This window comes from Anser cygnoides, chromosome Z, assembly GCF_040182565.1.
Source record: "Anser cygnoides isolate HZ-2024a breed goose chromosome Z, Taihu_goose_T2T_genome, whole genome shotgun sequence".
NCBI lineage: Eukaryota > Metazoa > Chordata > Aves > Anseriformes > Anatidae > Anser > Anser cygnoides.
The window spans coordinates 21,752,527-21,760,490 of NC_089912.1; the positions used below are offsets into that span (position 1 = coordinate 21,752,527).

General features: G+C 38.1%; 1 long non-coding RNA gene across 2 annotated transcripts; it reads left to right on the top strand.

Annotated features, from left to right (window-relative positions):
* The first annotated feature begins 420 nt into the window (after positions 1-420).
* Positions 421-5,194, top strand: LOC125180157 (uncharacterized). Of its 2 annotated transcripts, none has more exons than XR_007158471.2 (3): positions 421-942; positions 4,038-4,236; positions 5,082-5,194. It is a non-coding gene; the product is annotated as an uncharacterized lncRNA (long non-coding RNA). The 2 variants fall into 2 exon arrangements; XR_010827950.1 differs by having other exon boundaries at positions 421-678.
* The last annotated feature ends 2,770 nt before the right edge of the window (positions 5,195-7,964 follow it).

Sequence of the window (7,964 nt, forward strand, 5' to 3'; positions counted from 1 at the left end):
AAAAGCAGCACAAAACATTTTCACAGGGGTTTTCAAAACATTGAAGAATGCTCCTCACATTCCCCTTCTACTCCTCTGAAGGCTGATGGGGAAGAAGTAGAAATGATATGCTTCACTTCAGCACTGCCTCTGAGAGGGGAAATGTGTGCTTCTACACAAGGAGTCATCATGAAGAAGCTCTAACAGCATGTTGATCACTACAAGCATAAACTTTAAAAAACAAACAAACAAACAAACAAAAAAAACCACCACCACCACCAAAAATCAGTCTCTGATAGTCAGCAAGTCTTATTATTATTGCTATTGTTAATATTAATTTATTATTGCTGCTTTTATTTTTAAGGCCCATCAAGATGCAGGCAGTCCTGATAAGCTTGGAAGATGAAACAAACATCTGGCAAAAAGAAAAGTTATGACATGGTCTAGGAAAACTCAGGTGATAAATCTTCTCAGGTTCTGGTCAGAGAGAAATTTGTGTTTTATGAATAAGCTGTGAAAAGCTTGAAAGAATGTTGGGACTATGGTCATTCCATGAATCATCTATGAACCATTGTTATGTATGTGCCACCCACCTATTACCTTGCATGGTGTGTAATTAGAAAGCTGTGCCTTTTGAAGGAAAGGAGTCTTACTGTGATTTAAAAAAAATACCCGTTTCCGATCTGATTTCATTTACTGGTACCTACTTTGTTCTAACTATCTGGTCTGGAGACGAATGCCTGTTGGCCCCATTGTCAGAATGACAGCATGAAAAGGGAAGCATGTGGGTTATAGTAATAATGTGGTACATGTGTAGAAGGTCAGAGAAGCAACAGATTAACATTCCAGCAGAAGATTTCCCTAGGGACAACTCCTGAAAGTATCAAAGGCCAAAGATCACGACACCGATAATGTGTCTAGTGTTGTTGGTGAAATAGTTGCTTGAATCTGTCAGCTGTGGGGGTAATGCTGTTTTTTTCTTTTATTTTTTTTTTTCAGTTATGTAGTGAAACTTTCTATTAATATTGAAAAATTAGTTTCATAAATATTAGTCTAATTATATAGGTAGTAAAGGCGTTTAAATCAACCAGTTGTCCCATCTCCATTATGTCATATGTTAAAATGAAAGAGAGTAAGACTAATGGGTTAACTTAAGAAGTTTGCTTTGTCTTTGCCATGGACTTTGTTTTGACTTTCTATTCCAAAAATTTTGGCATGGAAAAGTTCAGGAAATGTGGGCAAACCTTTTTTACTGCAGATGCAATACAATGGGTGCTATACTTTTCTTCCATCACAGGAAGAGTAAAAGCTGGGAAATGATAGTATATGAGGAAAAAAAAAGTAAAAAAAAAAAAAAAAAAAAGGATTTCCAGGCTTCAAATCATGTGGGTCACGTTGGCAAGCACAAAGACATTTCCTGTATCTGGCAGCTTTGACAAACCCAAGTGGAGGTCTAAAATTCAAGATGAATGCTTTAGAAGCGAATAAGGTGTTTGAAAACAATTGAGACTAGGAACTGCTAATGGACTCTTTTAATTAGCTTAAGGTACCAAGATGACAGAGTCAGCCCTTTTCATGCTCCTGGCTGTTTTCATCGTGTGTGGTATTTCCTTCCCCGGTGGATGGGACGTAGGTGTGCCTAACCAGTACTTCATTATACAGAAACAGAAAAACTCATTCTCGATTCATTTCAATATATGACATATGGGCTGGAGTGAGCAGCACTAACGTGCTCATATAGCCTGAAGCAAGCAGTTTAATAGATTCCATGACTACTTGATGAGTCTGTGCACAAAAGAGGGGCCAGAGGGACTCTGGCAAGAGGTAGCAGGAGGAAAATGAAGCCGGGGCATACAATGAACTGAAGGTTTTTTCCTATTTCTTAAAATATTGGTATGTCTGCTCTGCTGAATATACTGTTTCTTTTAAAAGCTTCTGGAAATACTCTTACAAAAATTCAAAACACAGCCACAAATCATTTATAGGAGACAAAAAACAATAAGTAGTGTCAGCACAGAGGGATATATTTTACTTGGCTGTGCCAGGAGGAATTATGGCGGGCTGTGATGAGTGGAATATAAAGTAACATAAGTTGCCTGTTGACAACAGGGTTTGAAATTATAAAATGTAAAACCAATATATTTTCCCCACAGTATCAAACAGCTGGGATTTTTTATAGCTTCTAGCAGAATACCATGTCATTTTTCAGAGCCCCATAATTCTATAAGCACGTTTAAGTGCATGCTGTTATTTATTTTGTTTGTTTATTTGGTTTTAAGCATTACACAGATCGTGATGCACTGAGATGCAAATACAACACTAGTGATCAGCATTTTGTTCAAAGCTGTTACCATAGATGATTTCAGGTCTTAACTTCAGTTTTAGTCATTAAATGGATTGCATTTAATATACTAAAATAGCCTGCAAAAACACCACCCTCTTGTGAATCATCACTGAGATAAAATTCCTGTAGAAATCTTATTTTTTCATGCTATTTAAGAGTCTAATTACAAAAAATAAGTCTTTATGAGGAACTGACAGCAGCCGAGTTCAAATAAGAGCTCTTCAAGTGACAGATGGTAATAAGCAAGTCAGACAGTTAGATGATGGTTTATGTGCTAGACATTATAAGTGTTGTAACTATTGACCCTTGTTAATGTGGTTACTCTGGCAAATAAAATGCAGGAAAAAAAGCTACCTCAAATGACTCTTATCCTGGCTGCTGATTAGTGGAAAATCTGTCACTCAGCAGCAGGATCTGGTCAGTTGGTAGATCTTACACCTTTACAAACTTGTTTTTTCCCTCTCAGTCTCTCTTTTCCCTGCTTTGCCATTCCTATTGCTGTTCTCTTGATATGCCTGCTTGTTATCGCCTTGATGGTTTTGGCTATGGTTTAGGAACCTGATTCTGACAAGTAGAGCTATCAGGGTCAAGAAGAAGTGGAGGTGGTAGGGAAGGTGTTTATCTCCTCCAGCAAGAGGTAAATGAGTCTATTGTCTACAAGGCACTCTAAAAGCCTTGTACAGGATGGGGACAAAAGAAAACAGGGTGCAGTGATAAGAAAGGCAGGAGAGTTAATTGTCATGTATACAAACTGACCTCATCACCCATAATTGTAACACTGAAGGACAGCTAATAATCTGTAATTTGGAAACCAGTGCAGACGAAATATGTTTGAATAGTGAATACACTGAAAAAAAAAATATGAATCTTGCTTTGTGAGATACTTAGTTTCACAAATATTTTAAAAAGCAAATTCTTCAACCTTTTGTAGTAATTACACTGTAAAGATGCAGCTGCTATTGTGGTTCTACACTCTATTGCTTTCTGCCTTGTTTTGTGTTGAATAAAGCTGTCATAGATTTTGGGTCTTTGCCAGCTATAGGAGGTATGCCTGCACTGGAAAAATAGGCTGTTACCAAGTGAACCAGCACAATTACAGCATTTTCTCTGTAATTATGATGGGGTGATTATGATACTCTCTGGCTACATCTCTCCTAGCTAATCTATGCTATTCTCCAAACCATACCATAAGAATGGCATTTCCAGTACTTCCACGAGAGAAAATAAATGCTGACTGCTTATTAGAGTTAGACCTCTGAAGTCATGCTTTTTAAATTGGCTGCCTGTGTCATGTCAGGGAGTTGTAGGGTGGATGATGGCATTATCAAAATATGAATAGCATCGTGAGGCATGTTTCAGATAGCCACACCAAAGAGCATTGAAGAGATTCAATACTTGTGCTGCCTTGGGGTGCCTGAGCTGTTAATGGGAGTCATGTACCCTTTGTCAAAACAAGCTCAAGGCAGTCAGTACCTCAGGTGGCAAGAGGTACAGTCTGGGATATCTCATGGCATAGTTTATGATGTCAACATGGCATGTCCAGATATGAGTTTGTGATTTCACAAATTCGATCCTTTGTATTCCTTCAAAAGAAAAAGAGCAGAATTTATTCCTTCTGTATTACCATAATAGTATATGCACTCAATACTTTCTCCCACTGTTGATAGTCCTTGCTGCACATGACTTTTGCCTTATTTTCCAAAACTATTCCTAGGTTAAGCAGAGATGAAGAAACTGAGTCAGCTGCAATAACACGAGATTGACTGTGAATATGCACAATCTGCTTTTTGGTACTTGAAATCAAGCTGGTGATCCATGTGGTTCTCAGGAACAATCCAGTAACATTTGATGTGCTTAAAATTACCGCTGCCTCTTCTGTTTTTTGTGAAGTAAATTTAAACAACAACAACAAGGTAAGGTCTTCAGTGCATACTGAATTAATAGCATGTTTTTTGTTGTAATCTAGACTGTGACAAACAAACTGTTATATACAACATGGTTCTCAGCCATATTGTCTTCAAACAAGAAAGTTCTTTACATAGATGGGGGAAATCAAACACATAAGCTCACTCCACATATAAATAACATCTACTTCAGAATAGCCACCAGCACCATTCCTAGAGCCCTCATCTAGGCTGCAGAAGACTGACTGAGTGAGTGGTGAGCTAGAAGGGGCAGAACTTCTCAAATCTGTAGTAGGGAATAATGACATATAACAAAAATTGGTTAAGTTATGAGGAAGTATGTTGAGAAGGCTATCTTAGCAGAATGCTTTCCCTTTCAAAATGCTCTGAGTGTCTTGCTGGGAAAGGCTTTTGGCTTTGTGACCAAACTGTGGGAAAGAAAAATCATTTTTCATCTCACTGCATGCATAATTCAGTGGCCATGCCATTTACGTGGCTGTTGTATATTCAGATAGGGGACAAAATAACAGCAAAGTCACCTGACTCCTACGTGAGGACTCTAATCACCGAGTCTTGGACTAAACGAGGTCTGCATGGACATGATATGTGATTTCCCATTTTTTCCCTGGAAAAAAAAAAAAAAAAAAGGGAAAAAAATCTAAACATAATTATTTTATAATATTTTAATATAAATCACATATATTTCTTTAAGACCCTGGTTTCACTCTGATGTGAAACATATTAGTGTCCCAGAGGATGCAAACTGACTTACTGTCCAGCTGTATGAATAATGCTTAGCAACACACTTATATCTCTGCTATTTTTTATCTCATATATTTTCCCTTGTTTGCCAGCTGCCTTCAAGTGGATTATGTCAGAATGACTCAGCAAGGCAATACCCACACTGAGCTCAGCACTTCCAGTCGAACTGAGAAAGCTGTAGCCAAAAAGAGGGGACGGAGATGCTCTGACAGATATTAAACCCAGTAAAGTACTAAGGAAAAGAAAGCAGGTTGGAAGAGTAAGGACACGTTCTCCTGCATATGTTGAGAGGATGGGTAAGTGGGTAGAAAACAAAGACAGTTGTTCCTAATGGAAGGTTGTATTCAGCTGTGTAAGTCTGGCAGTGCCCTCTGCTCAGTGTCCACTACAGGGAAAGACAGATCTCACATGTCCGTACTGCAATAAAATACATGTATATACATACTGGACACCTCATCTTTATGTTCCTTCTCTTCTTTCTGTACTAATCTTGTTAGGGTTGTGTATGCACTGGGATACCATGTGTTATAGTCTTGGATTTTGCCCATCCATCTCTTTATCCATTCTGCCGAGCTTTGTTGATTGAGCATGTGTTCTCAGACAAACCACTCTATGACAAAATTGTTTTATGTTTTCTGTAGTTTCACACATGGTTACATGGAAGAGCAAGTAATAAGGATGGAAAACATTGCTTCAACATACATGTGTGTCCTCAAGCATTACTTAGATCTGTTGTTACTCTTACCTGGGCTTTGTTCATAAGATTTAGTTACCTCTGAAACAAACAGCTTAGATGTTCTTCATTGTCACCTAAACTCTTTCACTTATGTCAAACTTATTTGGGCTTCAAACCCTTAATTTCTTCTTAACTGTAGTCTTGTTCATACCCTGCTGGTAGACTGGTAGCTCAAACACCTGGTTTGCTAATAGACCTTACTGCTGAGTTCACCTAGAACACCTAGAACTGTCATTTTTATTTATTTATTTATTATTATTATTATTATTATTGTTATTATTTTGCCTCCCTACGATATCACCAGGGCCCATGGGCAATATCTGGCAATAAATATTTAGGAGCTGACACAGGCTACTGATTAATGCAAACTGCATCTGATCACTCTTAATGGGAAACATCACTTTCTGGGGTTTCTCTGGGTACTGTGGAAACAGAAGGAACCATGTTTACAAGTGAGAACCTCCTGGGAGATGACTTCTGTGCAGTGGACTGCAGCAAGCAGACTCGACAGACCATCTAGATAGTTACTGGAGGATACTAATGGAAGGCCTTTTTTGTAACCTATGGGCTATTGTGCCAACAGTTGCCTTTGGTGTCAGGGAAGTCTGGCAGCATGGAAAACTTTTTTGCTGAAACCAAGTCTGACCCATTAAGCTGGTGTTTTATTGCTCAGATTTTCAACAAGCTTGCTGAGTACTGAGTGTGACCAAAGAAATACAATCATTAAAGCAACCAATGGGTAAAGTAATGTTTTAGAAATCCATTATGTTTCCTTGGTAGGCCTTGAAAATGTGAACACATTATCTTTTTTTAAAAGGACTTTCTTATCTTGGCCGTCGGTTGCATTGTATGCTTAATGATGGCAATAAGTAACAGAGTACAGAGAAATCAGGAGAGCATTAGTCAAAGCAAGAGTCAAGACCTAACAGTCTATACTTGTACTTTGCATATGCCCCTGGTGGGTAAAGCCACTACATGTACCTAGAGAGAGGAGCCATTTCAGGTGAATTGTTTTTTCTCCTCTGTGTGTTGGGCAGATGGGGGAAAGATCTCAGGAGACTTTCTGAGCTGAAAAGCAATCAGCTAATCCTTCCAATATGTACCTAACTCAGCAACTTAGCACCACCATAAGTTTGGTTGTGTTTTCTATTTGTACAGTGCAGTTTGGGTGCATGTTAACATTGCCTGAAACCATACTTGCTTCTGTCCAATAGAAAATCATTGTTCTTTCATTTAAAGCTTGGATGTAGACTTAAATGCCAATGTACAAAGATTCATTGTTGAAAATTTTGGTTGTGATTTTGTTGTTTGGAAATCATTCAAATCAGATTGAGATCACGCAACAAATGCAAGCAAAGTGTACTGTTTTTTGGCCTGGCACAGTCCAGTCTCAAATGACAAACTTTTTACTAACGTTCTCTTTCCATTTAGGTGCCATATAACACAAAATTGTGTTAAACTTTTTCAGGGTAAGGGAAGAGATGTATAAGTGATTGGGAGGTTACAGGAAGTTGGTGAGTAGGGTGAAAGGAGAACGGCATTTAACTACCAGTGTATGGCCTTGAATAAAAGAGAATTACATTGAAATGAAGCAACTTCCATCGAGAAAATAAAATACTGAGCTCACCTGGAAACAAATTCTGTGTCTCAAGCTGTGGTACCTTTATTTTTCTTTTGCTGTAGGAAGTTGGTAAAGATAAGCATGGCTTGTCAAATAGCAGTTTGTAAGCTGTCAGCAATACCTGGAGGTGACATAACCAAAAGTCAGTTTTGCAGATTTTCAACAGTGGCCAGTAGTTGAGTTGAAAAGAGATGAATCATCTGATGTAGCTTATCAAACAAAGACATAGTTTTCATGCTCAGCATCTCTAAGAAAACCTGGGTTTTCAGTTCTTAGGACTCAAAAAAGACCTTTGTTCCTTTGAAGTAATAACAGGTGATGTAAAATGAATTTTAATCAGGACCTGCCAATATCTATCAGTGCACAGAATGTCATATCACAGATAGTAAGAATCTGGAGAAAATGACAGACAAGAGAAAATAAAATCTGGAGGCAAAGCACAGAGTTTCTTATATCCAGGTCAGATAAGGGCACAGAATGTCTATCAGGTATCAGCAGTGCCTTCCACCAAAGGATAAAAAGCACAAGACAACTCCTTTTCTGTCTATCCTCAATATGATACTGCTTTTTGAATGATTTTTGTTTTTCTGAAATTTGATGTTAAAACTCAAATGGAAT